The sequence below is a fragment of the Molothrus aeneus genome, chromosome 1, assembly GCF_037042795.1.
Source record: "Molothrus aeneus isolate 106 chromosome 1, BPBGC_Maene_1.0, whole genome shotgun sequence".
Lineage (NCBI taxonomy): Eukaryota > Metazoa > Chordata > Aves > Passeriformes > Icteridae > Molothrus > Molothrus aeneus.
The window spans coordinates 58,380,471-58,394,241 of NC_089646.1; the positions used below are offsets into that span (position 1 = coordinate 58,380,471).

A 13,771-nucleotide genomic window follows, 5' to 3' on the forward strand; every position below is an offset into this window, starting at 1 on the left:
TCCTTCCTTCCTTCCTTCCTTCCTTCCTTCCTTCCTTCCTTCCTTCCTTCCTTCCTTCCTTCCTTCCTTCCTTCCTTCCTTCCTTCCTCCCTCCCTCCCTCCCTCCCTCCCTCCCTCCCCTTTTATGTTAATTTGCAAACGGTGAAGTAGTTACAGTAAATCACTCTTCCCTAAATATCATTTTGAAGCTTAAAAATGGATAAATAAGAAAACTGTGTGAAGATAGAGCATTTAAAAGTGATTTTAAAGTGAGAATTAGAGTTAGATATTGAAAATTCAAAAATACAAAATTGAAATGATGGAATGGATAGTTTTAAGGGATTTTCTTTGTATTTCTGTGATACAAATGATGATCTCCATTTCTACACTTTCTTAAAATATATTTTGAAAGTTACTACTTTGAATAACAAAAATATTTCCAAAAGAAGGAAATTGATTTTTGCAGATGAAAATATCATATTCTAAATCTTCATCATCTAGTACAAAGGATTGCCCTTACACAGTAAGCATTATGAATATTTCTATTCTCACACAAACACAGAAGAATTTTTCAACTGACTAGAAAATCTTTAAAAGCAAATTAACTTTTGAAAAAAAAGATTAAGAAAGATCAGGAAATTATATACATCCACACTTACTATATGTTGATTTACTAAATATTGGCTCTGTTTTGTGGGTGAGTGCACTTGCCATTCACCCACACAGATACACCTTTCCCCCCTGCACATGGATGTGTGCTATTGGGTCTTGTCATGGTTTGATGCCGGTGCAATGCCAGCGCCCCCATGAAAATATATTCTCGTTGGTGTCTGCTGTGAGATCTGATCAGAAATAGAGCAAAGTATGCTCCAGTTTAGGAATAAAGGAAAAAAACTTTATTAACCTACAACTATATGTGAAAAGAAACACACAGAACTCAGAATGAAAACCTTCCAAAAACATTCCTCCTCCCCCCACCAAATTTCCAATACATCACAGCTGGACAAAACCTTGGATTCTCAATTCAGTTACCATCCCTCAGATCACCAACTCTCATTCTATCACCACCCTTTAGATAATCAATTCTCAGTTCACCAAGGAGAGAGGAGTCCCTCTTGTACCATAGGCTTCCCCTGGAAACACAGTTGAGACCTCTTGTGTTTCCATGTCACACATGGCATCTCCTGGAGATCATTTGCCATCGTGACATCTTTCTTCCATTCCCAGTGCTCTCACCACTGTGCATGGACCAGAGCTGCTTCTTGGGTTCCCCTTTTAAGGATGCTTTGCCCAGTTCCAAAAAAAGTACAGTCTCTCACCTTCAGGATACCTGTCCCTGCACATTCACCCCCTGGGGCCGAGGGGTCTCAAGAACAGAGATCTTCTTCTTCCCTGAAGATGGAGGGAACCACCACCCTCCTCACCGGTCATCTCTGTTCACGCACTCCTTCACATAACATCACTGCACTCTCTTGGCTCCGAACCATTGCCTCCCCCTAAATGCAGTCCCTGTGTCACAGGAAAAATGGTTCTGTCCATGGCTATACAAGAAAAGTCCAGCCAAAGGCCACTGCATCATCTCTCCCACCAAGATTTTTCTCAACTTCTCTCATGGCCCATTTCCTCTTATTCATCTCTATCTCTCTTCTCATTCAACTCCAAGAGGATCAGCATTTGTAAGATTTCCATCATCCAAGAAAAGGGTTAAAAATCTCAGGCTCTGCCTGTCCAGAACTCCCATGGCTGCCCTGCTGGGCACCTTCTCGTCGCCCCCCCCCCCCCCCCCCCCCCCCTCCAGCTGGCCGTGCTATCAAATTACAAGGTGGCACAAGCACAGACAGCAGCTCTCTCTCTCCTGGAGGCGGGGTGGAGGGGGGGTGGCTGCCTGATGCCTCTCGGTGCTCCTCCACCCTTCCATCCTCAGGGGCCTTCACCTCCCTTCTCTGTCCAAGGCCCGGCCTATCTCACCCGGCCGCATGGCTTCCCCTGCCCCGCCCAGCCCGCAGCCGGGCAGGGGAGCTCTGACCTCTTTTACCACCCGAACCCCCAAGGTAAAGTTTTCCTGAGAGTGCTCTGCTTTTAACCCCCTGTGTTCTCAGAGGCATATCCATGTCCTCAGTGGCCACACCAGGTGCCAATATTCAAATCTGAGCATCTATTGGTTTGACCACAGCATCCCAAAAAACTCACTTCCTTTTTAAACCAGGACAGGTCTCAAAGAAGGGTCTATCTTTTTTCTGTTCAAGAGGTTTTGGTTCTCAAAGTCAAGAGGTATTCTTCCTGGATCTATTGCCTGGATTTATTACCTAGAAGGTAATAAAATTAATTAGATATTTGGTAAAAACTGTCCTAACTGCATCTTCATGTGAACCATTTAGTCTAACTTAGGTTGCTTACATACAATTTTTTTTCAAAGTATTATGGCAGCTAAAGAATAATTACATCGATGACTGATCATATTTTGCAGGAAGACATCCATGGCATGTTTAGCACACACCTATGGCATGTATTTTTTATCAAAGTTCCTATCAAGCCTTCTGGATTAGTACTTGCAAGTTTCTAAAATGTAGGAACCATAGCATCATTTCAAGGAATGTGGTGTGAAAAAATCAAGCCTTCTGGATTAGTACTTGCAAGTTTCTAAAATGTAGGAACCATAGCATCATTTCAAGGAATGTGGTGTGAAAAATAATATAGGGTGCCCTGTCTATAATTTCTAGCTTGTAAAATATGAACATACCCATTCTTATAGGGACGCAAATACAGCATATGGAACATCTATGCAAAGCGTGCACTATAAATCCAGGTAGAAATGACAAGTTATTAGAAGGCTGATCACTGAAGAGAACAGAGCAGAGGCAGACTGCTGCACATCACTACAACTCTTTGTCCTCATCTGGCAGAAATCTATTGAGCTGGAAGCTCATTTGAACCTTAATGGAAGTAGTAACTAAGAGCAGACATATTTGAATCGCTTTCTCCAGATCTTTCTATTCCATCTATTTTCTTTTAGAATATGGAGAACTTATGCTACAGACCGCAGAGGCACTAAGTAGTGACTAAAGGAACTTGCCTATCAATTGCTTCAAGGTAGGTGGTTTTCCCACTATCCTTCTTCCTTTCTTCTTTGGAAAATCTAAAACATTTTCATCAGAAACAGTAAAGTCATCTGTCACAATATCCAATGCATCCTATGAATGATGTAGAATAAATATTGCTCTCCATAATGTCTTTATTTTACCCTTTTAAAACTTTACTTTCCATAGGAAAATTTGGTTATTTAATCTTGGGTATTTAGACTCAGGGAAAATACACTTTTCCAAAGGAAATTGTTAGGAATTGATTGTGAGGATTGCTTCTTCAGCAATATGTTTTGAAAGTTATTGCCAAAACATACCAGTGTAATTTGGAGAACAGGAAAAGTCTATTAAACAAACTAAACCAATTAAAAGAAATTGACATGATTTGTACAATCATGTACAGACACATCTATATATGTACATCAAGAAAGAGGAGTAGTTTATTCCCGTAACCAAACCATCTTGCACAATTTAAGTTGCTTAAAACCATAGAAATAATTACAAGTAATATTTTCAATTATAACATATAGAAGAAAGCGCTGCTACTTACTTAGACCAGGAAATCATATTAGAAACAATATTCAGGCCAAAATATTTTCAGAAGCAATATGGTTTCAAATAGACTTGGATACTTTGAACTCCTTAAACTGCCAAGAGCTACCTTTACATTGTGGAAGAGAAGTGAAAAAGTGGCAACGGAATAAACTGTTTCATTGGTTAGTTTCTTGGTGAGTTTGAGCTTTGATGTACTACAGCTTTGATCTAGTACAGCTGGGGAGGAAAAAGAAAAAGTAAAGTATGTTCAGTTGTGTCAAATGAATTGCTGAGTGATGGTACCTGAACTGAGGAGATGGAAACTACTGGAAAGGAAGGACACAAAATGGAAATGACAGAAACAATTTGATGAGGTTGTCAGAATTTCTTAAAATTCTCTTAAATAAATGAGTCTTCATCAGTAAACCAATCTACCAGTTAAATTAATACGTGAAGTTATTCTTTCCACAAAGGGAGGGTGGCAGGGATGAGAGAGAGGGAGAGAGAGAGAGAAGAATAGGCAGGACACAGAAGAGAAAATACAGATTGACATCAGGAATTAAGTTACACTATGATCCTATATTTATGCCAACACTACTACATTCCTAATCAAAAAGTGCAATAATCATGAAACAAAAAGATTCAAATTAGAAATGCTAGAGTGTGGGACCAAAAAACAGATATTAAGAACTGCAGAAAGAGAAAACATTGCAGAGGTAAATATATTTTTTCTCTCGTAGAATTTGTTACAGTGACAAAATCTTTTAAAACTGTACACATATTATTGTAGGAAGTTGACATTGTTCAAAGTATTCAATTTAACTGATTTACAGATTCATCCTAGAAATAATTTCTTAGGTGACAATCACTCTGAAAAGGACTGAGTTAGAGTCCACCCATGGAATGCCTTAATTGAGCTAAACAGTTTTACAGAGAGATTTCCAGAGAAAAGGGAGACAGTGAATCAGCAAGTTCAATTACATATGGCAAGGGATCTATATTAACCTACTATATAAAACAACAACAGTAAAGAAAAAAAAATATTCAAAGGCAGATCCAGCGATACTTCATTCATTCATTTACTTATTTTTAGCTGAAACTCATTAATAGAGCAAGCTTTATACTAGCTTCAGTAATCATTTAATCATTAAAGGCATATTCATAAATAATTGATCATTTTGTAACTGCAGTCATTTCATAGTAGAAGTTCAGACATAACTTTCATTTTCTGGCTTCTAATTGAAGGTTTATAATGAAATGTATATACATATGTATAATGTATATAACATGTTTAGCAATTCATTAGAAATGCTGAACTCCAAATTGCTACTGAATTGCTACTGTGCCATCCTGTACCACTGCCTGTTTTAACTGCACTGTACACAGCTTTTCAGTCAAGTAAACAACTGCTCTTTCAAGTGACAAAAATGCATTCCCGCTCTCAAGGAGATATGCATTTTACACCATCATTGAAGAAAAATGTGCAGTCTATGATATCAGAAAGACTAGAAGTATGAAAAAATCAATACTTCATTGTAGAAAAATGTACAAATGATTGAAAAAAAAATCCTCTTTAACAGAAATACATTAATAGAGATCCCATAATGACCTGGGACATGCCACATTTCAGAAAGCTCTCCACAAACCTTCTACTCAAGAATGAACAAAAGACTCTTCCCACCAACTAGGGCAAACCAAAATAGCGCAAAATGGTTTTAATGATGATTGTCTATAAAGAGAATCTCTCAGCAGGTGAGTCCTTCTGCAGGAATAAATGTCAAATAAAAATGAAGGTTTTAAGCCAGTACTTTTTCTGGTCTTTTCTATAGATGGTCCATGAGAAACTTTTTACTTCACCTCCCTCCAGTGAGATCATCCTCTATTACTACAGAAATTAACGTGATGTTAAAAATAAGGATGGTGAGGCTATACTGTAGGATCAGATGAGGAAAAAGATTGAGAGAGTGTAGGTTTTTCACACAGAAAATTATAAAATACTAATGAAACACAAGAAATATGTTATACATCTGCTTTAATAGATTTAAATCACTTGCATATCCCTTTTTCTTTACTTTGTGCACATCCACTCGAGCTTATTTTAGTAAGACATTTGAACTCTGGTGCATGTTTTTGAGTCTTACCACTATGCTTGTCATTTTAACAGTTGCTTTTTCATTTCCATGTGATTTCCAACATACAAAATGCCATCTCCTCTAATTATCTCTACACTCTTAAGAAACACCCTGCACTTAACTTCAGAGGTGTTGGAAAGCAAATTACAACCAGTGTGATCCCGAGTCTATCTCACAGCAGAATCTCATCAATTTTCATGACTGTCTGTGTATAAACCGCAATATGGTACAGTAATTTCTTTTTTACAAGTATTTTTTTCCTTAGGGATTATGCCGTATTTAAATTTTGATATTACAGAAGTCTGGTGGTGTTTAGGTCAGTCTAATCGAAGGTGCCAATGTCTGCAAACGATTTTTACTCATAAACCTTGATACCCATGCAGTAAATCTTCCGAAATGCTCTTGTGCCATGTGGAAGCGGTGGGAACTGGGCACACAAACGAGCACGGCGACTCCCAGCGGCCCGGCCGAGGCTGATGCAGCGCGCTGCTGTTCTTTAGCGGCAGCCACGGTCTCCCGGAGCTCTCGCATGCCCGTTCCCTGGGGAAGGCCGATCAATAAAAACAAGCCCTAGCTGAACCCGGGAACGAAGCACAAAGCAGGCGGTGCCAGACCTACCTCCACCCACCACAGCACTGAGTCAGCCGCCCGCCCGATGATAAGGTGGGGCGAGGCAGAGAGCGTGCGCTGCGGTACGACACACTACAGAGAACGACGCTCCCTCCCTCCGCTGCCTGCTGAGGAAAGGAGAAGCGAGGCGAGAGGAGGGCGCTGCTCCTTCGGATCGCCTCCTCGCCTTCCCTGGGCTGAAAGGCCGCCACAGGGCACAGTGACCCACACCGGCCCAAAACCCCAGTAGCCCATCACCTGCCCGGGAGGCGGCCACGACCCTGGCAGCCGAGCCGGGCGGGGCGGGGCGGGGCGGGGCGCGGCACCGCCCACCACCGTTCACGGCCGTTCACAGCCGTCCCCGCAGCCGCGCCCGCTCTGCGCACGCGGGCGTACCGCCCTCTCGCCCTCTCCTCCGTGGCGCCTGCGCGCTTGGCCCCCTGGCCTGTGTGGGGGCCGGGCAAAAGCGGTGGCTGTCGGTGCCAGCGTGGGTCGCGGTGTCTCCTGCCCTTCGGCTGTCGGGCGCTTGCTCTCTTTTCTTCTGCTCAGCGCCGGCCCCTTCCTTCCGCACGCGGTTTGAAATTTACCGCAGTCTCTCACTCGAGTTCTCGATGGGGCCGTAAGCGCCTGGCGCCGAAGGGGAGGAGGCAAGAGTGCGGGGCGGGGAAGAGGAAGGCGGCCTGGAGCGGAGCGGCTTGTCTGCCTGCAGCTCCGGTTCTCCCAACCCCTCACGGGGAACGGTTGGTAGAGGACGGTGGAGAGGGTTAAGTGAGGTAGCAGTTCCCTTGTGGCGGCCCGTGGGCGGTCCCTGTGCGGCGGGCACTGTGGTTGCCTTGGGGCGGCTTTTGCCACTGTTCCCCTATCTCTGGGCGTAGGGAGTGAGGGAAGGAAGGAGCCTGAAGTGATTCCGGGATCCACGGGCCCCTCACACCCCTGGAAACGGTGGAGGGAAGAGTGGAACAATTGCCCCCTCCCTCCTGAGGCGTCCCGGCTCTGCGGCAGGCTGGCCCGCAGGTAAGACTCCCTGGGGCCCAGGCAGGGTAAGGGCGAGGGCCGGGAGGAGGAAGGGTGTCATAGACACAAAACTCGGGCGACGAAGCAGGGCGGGAACCCGGTTCTTCAGGTTTGGAGGAGCGGCCAAGGCGGAACTCGTTGGTCAGGTCGGCGAGCAGGAGAGGCTTGGGGCGGCGGTGTGCGGCCCCTTCCGTGTGGCCGCGGTCGGCTTGGTGCGGGCGGACCAGGGGAAGCCGAGCCCGGCCTGGCCCGAGCCCTTCCGGCGGGCTGCTGCTGCTCGCTGGGCGCGATCCCTCCTCCTGGTCCTCGGGGAGCTGCCGTGCACCCCTTGGGGGCTGAGTGGAAACGGCGAAATGACGGAAAAAAGAAGATGTGCTGAAATCACAGCAGTGTGTATTTCGGTGCCTTTCTCCTACTTCCTCGGAGCACGTTACCACGGCTTCGCTATTCCCGGAACAGTAGGGCGTGCCCCCTCTGCAGCGAGCTGCGTTGGGAGTCGGTCACTCTTGCTGATGCTTAGTCGTTTGGTTTTCAAAAATTTATTTTGGAGTACGCTGTTTTATTTTTAGTATACCCTGTTGCTATAATTATAAAAATGTCGTTGAGGGTGATAAGAGAGATTAACATATTCATGAGTTTGGAAGGAGCCGAAAACAGCTCCAGACTGTGATCTGCTCAATGTGTTTTAAGTGATTTTCAGTTTGAATCCGAGCGTGACTCTTTGAAGGGCAGTGTTATGTATTTCACTGATAATAAAAATATTTTGTAGATGAAGTAGTACTGTGTTGACTTTATGTGATATACTCAGTGATTTTTCGCATTTTAGGGAGACCTGCAGGCATTTTTTACTTGAAATGAGGAAGGTCTAAGATCAATTTTCTCCCTTCAAAATTATTGGGGTAAAACATCTCTAGAGATGTGGGGCGGGAGGTTTGCTACCAAGTATAATACTAAATCAGTGTTTGAGCTCTTTAAATGTTCATTGTGTCTTGATTGCGAAATGATGTAATTAAATGTATTGCGGCCCAGAAACAGTTACCCTCTTCATATACATCTGCTTCCTTGGTTAATGTAATTGCTTAGTGATGATGTAAAAAAGATAAAAGGTGCTTTAGCAGTACAAAATTGTTTTACATACATGACATAATTTTCCTATTGTTTCCTGTTACTTGGGTTTGGAGGTATTTAGCTTACTGGGAAGTCAGTCTTACCTGAACTGAATTCTTGGCTGTAACTGGAAACTTGTGAATAGAAGACGGTTGTGTGAAATATGTCAAGTGTAGCTTGTTGACCTAAACACCAGTATTTCTTGTGAATTGACTACAGAGGAGCTTTTTTAAGTCTCATTCTCTCAGAAGATGGCACAGTATTATAATACATGGAAACTTTCAGAAAGTGCTTAGACTCTGTGTAGTGGGGATATGTAGAGCTTATTAAGGTCTAGATTTTCATATAGCACACAAGTTGGCATGTGCATATACCAAAAAACCCTAGATCAGTATCATACATAATTGAATAGCTCTGGTATATAATGTAAGCAGAGGATAAGAAATAACTAATAGATTTGATACTGTGTTGTTGTTTGTAAGATCCTAATGTGAAGATGTGTGGTGATAGTAATGAGTTAGTGCAGTCCAGTAGCATTACAAAAAAAATGCTATAACTACTTTCTGAGAAAGTAATTAAATTTTATTATCTTAATATCTGGAAACTAGGTAATGTGTAATTGTAGGTAAAGGACAGTTTGTGTTTATGCATTACATGCACCGCAAAATAGTTTATGTAAGTAACACTGTCTGCTTGTGAAGGTGATATTAAAGTTCACATTTCCTTGAGCTAAGTTAACAGTGTTAGATCTGCTTTAAGGGAAGAGGTGAAGGGGTATTTATGAAAGAAGGGTCAGGTGGACATAAGTGTTTCTAAGCCTACAAACTTCACTACTATAGCAGAGAATTAGTCAGCAGGAATGATGTCAGCTGATAGTTTCCTTCAACTGCTGTTTCTTCTAAGGGGTACCCAGGACAATTTCTTTCCCTTGCTGCAGTAGCTTTTCTTCATTGTACTGTAATTGTAGCACAAGTAGGAAAGAGTGTAGGAGTGTATTAAATTGATGGGGGAAAAATATTTTAAATAGTTGCAGCTTGTTACAGTGTGTGGGTTGTTACCATGGGGCACTCCATTTCATTAAAAAAAAAAGTGCAGCCTCAATATAGCAGCAGTGTTTGGTTTTTTAATGAGCAATGAATCATTCTTTTCCAAAATGACAGAAAGGGTACTCATTTTGAAAAAGCTGACAGTGTAAAAATGATGGTTGCTTCATTTTAGAGTAAACACTTCTGAAAGATCCTTGTGGGGTTTTTTTATTATGCATTTTCATAATTTTTTATAGTGCTCATTTTAGTACTGTTATCCCCTTATGTTTTAAAGTTCCATTTAAATTCTTAGTTTATTCCTGGATCTCTAGCATTTATAGTAGCACTGATTCTAGAAAAGTCAGTCCCTGTTACATTGCTTTTCTGGAAGTTATATATGCTTTATACTGTGCCCCTAGAGATCCTCTGGTGAGTCACCATTATAAGAGCTTTCCAGATGCTGCCTGTAACTGATGATTTTGTGTATGTAATGTACTTTTTGCAGTAATGGTATCTACAGTTGCAGCTGTTGGCAACTGACTGGCAGAGAACTCATACATCATAAAACAAGTTGTCACTACTTGAAATTGCAAGGCACTGTTTTGGAATTTTGGTAATTTGCAAAGACTGGTGAAGGTCACCAAAGATAGCTAGGTAGGTCTGGAGGTGTCTCGTAGTTCTACAGGGCTGTAGGATGCCTTTACCTATTGGCACAGGTAAAGCATTGCAAGACAGTCAATGATAGGCACTGGGACACTTCATGGATTCATCAGGCACTTGCAGACTCTTGTAAGCTGCATAATGGCTTTTTAATTGTTTTAACTGGGGACTTTCTGTTGGTCTCTAACTTCATGACACCAACAAACTGAGGGATCTCAACTCCCTCTAAGGAATTACAATTCAATTGCTAAATTCCATGAACTCATAAGAAATTGTATTTCTCAGATTTTAAAACGGCAAGTGAACTGTAAATATACTGTATTAAGGGGGTGGATCGTGCAGTTGTCTAAAGAGTAGGTTTTTTTCCTGAAAAGGATGACATAAGCTTGTCCACTCAGAGCAGAAACTTTGTGCTAACAGTTTTTGAAGTGGGCCGTGATTAGAGATGAACAGCTTCTTAAAACAGAAACACTATTCATCAGCTGGAATAACTTTTCTCCAATATAGTGGTAAGCAGTGTAATCTTTTGGCAGATTGTAATTATATGCTTTTTTCAGTCTTTGCATTTTCCCTTTAATGTTAGCCTCTTTCACTCATAGTAGCAGCTCTTTTTTGGTAATACTTCTTGTTTCAGTTAATATTCTGAACAAGGTTATTCGGAATGAAAATTCCAAATGAGTCCTTAAAATGATTGTTTTAAAACTCAATCTATTTCTTTCTTAGTGCATTAAAACCTAATGTATTTGTCTCTCTTCCTACATGCCCCTTTGTTGGATCATGGTCACCCTGTGATCATGCAACCCTTTTTCTTGCATGGGTGGTTTTGGACCTATGAGCAAACATTAATTGCAAAGAGAGTACCCTTGTTTGGGGTCTTTCTTCTGAAGAAGACTCTTGTGTCTGTCTTGCATAATTTAAAATTTTTCTGTGCCTATTTGCTTTGTATCTTTTGAAGTTTGCTTGGACAAAGGTTGAAGATCAAGCAAACAAGATTGTGGTTTCCAATATGATTATGCTCCTTCTCAATTATGAATGCAACTGTTGTAGTACTAATACTTTTGCATTCAGATTCTGTTTCTAAAAGACATTAGTTCAAGAGCAGTACCATTCTTCTCTGTTGTTGAATCAATTATACAGAGATGTTGTCTACACAGGTCAATTTTAGTGATCTTGTAGTCTTGTTTGAAAGAGAAAAGGGGAGTTTTGGTCTGTTATTTATAGCCTGTTCACACTAAGATATCTGGATCCTATGTATGTAATGCCAAGTATGCTGGCATACGACCCAGGCATTTAGAACAGGTGGTGCCATTGGAGATAGTGAGTGATAGGCCCTGAACTTGTAGTGTAGCTTATTTTTTTTTCCTCTAAGACAAATCAGACCTTTTTCTAGGAAGCAAAAAAGAAAGGAGAACCTTTAGTCGGAGGGTAAAATGAAGAAGACTAGACAGCAAGGACTTGTGGAAGAGATAAAATGTATATATGCCTGAAGTGAAGACAAATGAGAGGGCATTTGAAGTATTTCATCTCAGGTCTTCCGTTTTGTTTGGAGACTTCAGACACTTCCGTGTTTTGGAATGAAATGCAACAGGATGTCACTTCATCGGTTGTGTAATACAATGTGTTACCATGCCTATTAGAACTAGGCATGTAACAGACGTGCCTCAGGAATTTTTAACTGTAAATGCAGCAGATATTATAGTGTTCCTTCCTTTTGTATTTATCTTTCTAAACCATAAAAGACAATAGCAAACTGCTCTTTGTCTGATTTTGTTTTGGTGTTCTTTTAAATTATTTTTATGAAAATTCTAATGTGACAGCGTGTATTAAATTCTTTATCCCATGCTGCAGCAAAATTCTTTATCCCATGCAGGAAAAGAACTTTTTGTGTAATCAGAAAGTTATTGAAGTGAAACATCTCAAAAGTATTTCTGCATGTATGTAAAGTATTGATATCCTATATTTTCCTGAGAAGTAACAGAATGATATTTATACTATTAGACTCATTAGCATATTAGCAATATATCTAGGTTTCTGTAGTACCGAACTTAATAACAAGAAATTAAATACTCTGACATACATCAGCCAAATTAAAAGTTAAATGGAATGGAAGAAATTGTGACAAGACCTTTGAAGAAATATTAAAACATCTAATTAAAGAAAACTTATATTGAGGTGTAGTTTCAAAATTGCGAACAATAATAAATGTAGAACCATATATTTTATTTTAGGAAGATTCTTTGGAGGTCATCCTTTGCCCAAAGTATTGTCAATTAGAAAAGGTTTTTCAGAGCCTTGTCTACTTAAGTTTTTACCATCTTCAGGGATGGATATTCCACAGCCTCTCTAGGCTGGTGTTTAACTGTTCTATTCTTCAACTCTAGCGTCTCCTGTTTGCACATGATTTCTGCTGGAGATGTGGACACTCTAGGTTTGTGTGTATCTGTGCTGTTCTCTAATATGTCCCAATGCATATGCCAGTGAGACCATACCTAACAAGCTCACATTTGCACACTTAAGGTGTGTACTGACCCTCCCTGTACTGACCACCTGCTAGCTGGATTGCAGGATCTTGCATCCACTAGGAGGGATGCTGTATTGGTTTAGCTTGGGCAGATATCATGCAATCAGTGGGGTGACTTCTGGCAGCATCAGACTAGGGTTTGACTGATGCTGTTATCCCTCCAAAGTTACTGCTACTGCACTGATGATTTGGGTTTTATTTTCAAGAGGACTCCTTTACTTCAAACAAGTGCTTCTGTCTGATTTCCTAGTTTCTGTTTAATGTAACTGACAAGCCTCTTGCTCTCTTGTAACATGACCAGGTTTGGGCCTGTACCCTGTCAGACAGTTTTGCTTATTTGATTCACGCACACAGATTCCCATCTTCACCTTTGTTATTATCCAGACTGTTCTTTCAAGGGTGGGGCTTGGCAAGCACCCACCACTCTCACCTGTGTCACTAAAAAGTGGCCCTAACGTTTTCTTAGTCATTCTTGTGTTCCCAATGTCCTTAGAATAGTCTTTCTCTTTGTCCTTATCAGCCTTTGCTAGTTTTGGCTTCACCTGAGCTTTGATTTTCTTAATTCCTTTTTGTAGGCAAAGACAACATCTCTGTATACCTTCTGAGTAATAATCTGTCGTGTCCCGTCTTGTGTTTGGGCTCAGTCAGGTGTTCTGTGCTTGTTCTAGGTGAGAAGCGTGGTAGATTGCTGGCAGGGATGCCACACTTGCTTTCCTCCACAGCAACTGAGATGTAGTGGTTTTCCCCATTTAAAGCATCAGTATCTAATTTTTATGAAATTACTACTCTGTAAATTAGTACTTCCTGTAAACTGAATGTAACTATACTAAAATTAGCTGTATTTTAGCTAGAAACCATTACATTCCCCAAATCAGTCTGCCAGCTGAGAGCATTTCACTGAGTTAACAAACCAAAGTTTGTTGTCTATTAGAAATGGTATGTTGTTTAGAGGATGTCAAGAAATGTAGTTCAAGTCTATGGTATGTGCAGTTACTCTGCAGTTCTTTCTAACATGGTAAATACTTTTTAAATAAATATGGCCTTTAATGTGTCAATTAAAATAATTTTATTCTTAGTGACTTCTAGTAGATAGATTGGATTTCTGTTCTT

General features: G+C 41.0%; 1 protein-coding gene and 1 long non-coding RNA gene across 9 annotated transcripts in view; one reads left to right on the forward strand and one right to left on the reverse strand.

Annotated features, from left to right (window-relative positions):
- Positions 1 to 4,036: 4,036 nt before the first annotated feature.
- LOC136561411 (uncharacterized) lies at positions 4,037 to 6,696 on the reverse strand. Its single transcript, XR_010784341.1, has 2 exons — positions 6,344 to 6,696; positions 4,037 to 6,265 (listed from the first exon to the last, which is right to left on the reverse strand). It is a non-coding gene; the product is annotated as an uncharacterized lncRNA (long non-coding RNA).
- A 98-nt stretch (positions 6,697 to 6,794) lies between these two features.
- LRRFIP2 (LRR binding FLII interacting protein 2) overlaps positions 6,795 to 13,771 on the forward strand; it is a 55,678-nt gene continuing 48,701 nt past the window's right edge. For 2 of the 8 annotated variants that reach the window (XM_066557679.1, XM_066557670.1), the window contains exon 1: positions 6,796 to 7,348. The gene's annotated coding sequence lies outside the window, so the exon portion shown is untranslated. Of the gene's footprint in view, positions 7,349 to 13,771 lie in introns of all 8 variants that reach the window. The other 6 variants (XM_066557697.1, XM_066557664.1, XM_066557689.1 and 3 more) reach the window with 4 other exon arrangements.